This window comes from Nylanderia fulva, unplaced genomic scaffold, assembly GCF_048542155.1.
Source record: "Nylanderia fulva isolate GAGA-0341 unplaced genomic scaffold, ASM4854215v1 Scaffold489, whole genome shotgun sequence".
Taxonomy (NCBI): domain Eukaryota; kingdom Metazoa; phylum Arthropoda; class Insecta; order Hymenoptera; family Formicidae; genus Nylanderia; species Nylanderia fulva.
The window spans coordinates 24,954-26,332 of NW_028190575.1; the positions used below are offsets into that span (position 1 = coordinate 24,954).

A 1,379-nucleotide genomic window follows, 5' to 3' on the forward strand; every position below is an offset into this window, starting at 1 on the left:
TACGAACACGGATCCAGCCAGTCAAAGCAAAATACGAACACGGATCCAGCCAGTCAAGATAAGATCCGGACACGATCCAGCCAGTTAAGGCCAGATACGAACATGATCCAGCCAGTCAAAGTAAGATTGTTGATGGTTCTGACAACTAAAGTAAGATCAAGAAGAATCCTGCCACCAAAGGCAAAATCGAAAATGATCCAGTCAAAAAAAAGTTATTGAATCAATTGTTCGAAGTTGTCTTCATTGGCTTGGATACATAATGCCAACCTATCTTGGAAATGTCTTACTGTCTTGAGTAACATATCGCGCGTTATTCTTCTGCAAGCTTCTCGTATCTTTTCTATCATATTTTCTCTTGTTGTAGGCGTTTGCTCGTACACGACATTTTTCAGATATCCCCATAAGAAAAAGTCGGACGACGTCAGATCAAGAGATCGTGGAGGCCACGCGACGCATCTCGTCCAATCCATCTGCCATTATACGTTTTATTCAGGTAATCTCTCACACATCTTGTATAGTGAGGTGGTGCGCCATCGAGTTGTATCCATAACCTCTGACGTGTTTGCAGGTCAACGTTTTCAAATAATTGTGGTAAGTCATCTCTAAGAAATGCCAAAAAGTTTTCCCCGTTGACATTTCCGTCAAAAAAATAGGAACTAATCAAATACCCATTCACAATCCCGCACCAAACATTAACACTCCAACAATTCTGATTATCTATTGGTCTATGCCAATGGGGATTAACATCTGACCAACAATGACAATTATGCCTATTTAGCTCACCATTATTTTTAAATGTCGACTCATCAGAGAACATGACAAAATTGAAAAAATTTGTTTCAGCTCTGATCATTTGTTGTGCCCATTGTCAAAATTGGATACGCAATTGCATATCTCTTTGACTCAGAGCTTGTGTCATAGTTATGTGATAGGGATGATATTTAAGTTTCTTTTTAATCCTCCTAATTGTTGATCTTGGAATACCAAGTACCCTTGCCAAAATCCGCTGACTTACATGAGGATTAAGATGAATTGCTGCCAGGAGCGTGACCACACGATTGTCGTTTTCATCATACACATGATTTTCCTTTAACGTTTGAGATGACCTTCACGAGCTCTTCGTTCGAAGTTTCGGATTAAAGCAGGATTGGGGTGTCCTTCCCTTTCAACATACCGATCTCGGTAAACTCGCGAAGCTTTGTGATAATTTAAATGACATTCTCCAAAAATGAGAATAATATCAATGATCTCCGAGGATGAATAGTCTGGCATTATTTTTTCCGTAGTTGTAAAATCCTTGAGCGATAATGAAGGGATACAATTGTTAAACTTGTATACAAATTTTTCCTTTAGTAAGTATAATAACCATTTGTGCATTA

At 38.7% G+C, this 1,379-nt stretch overlaps 1 pseudogene; it reads right to left on the bottom strand.

Moving 5' to 3' along the window:
• Positions 1–212: 212 nt before the first annotated feature.
• Positions 213–892, bottom strand: LOC146721385 (uncharacterized; annotated as a pseudogene).
• Positions 893–1,379: the final 487 nt, after the last annotated feature.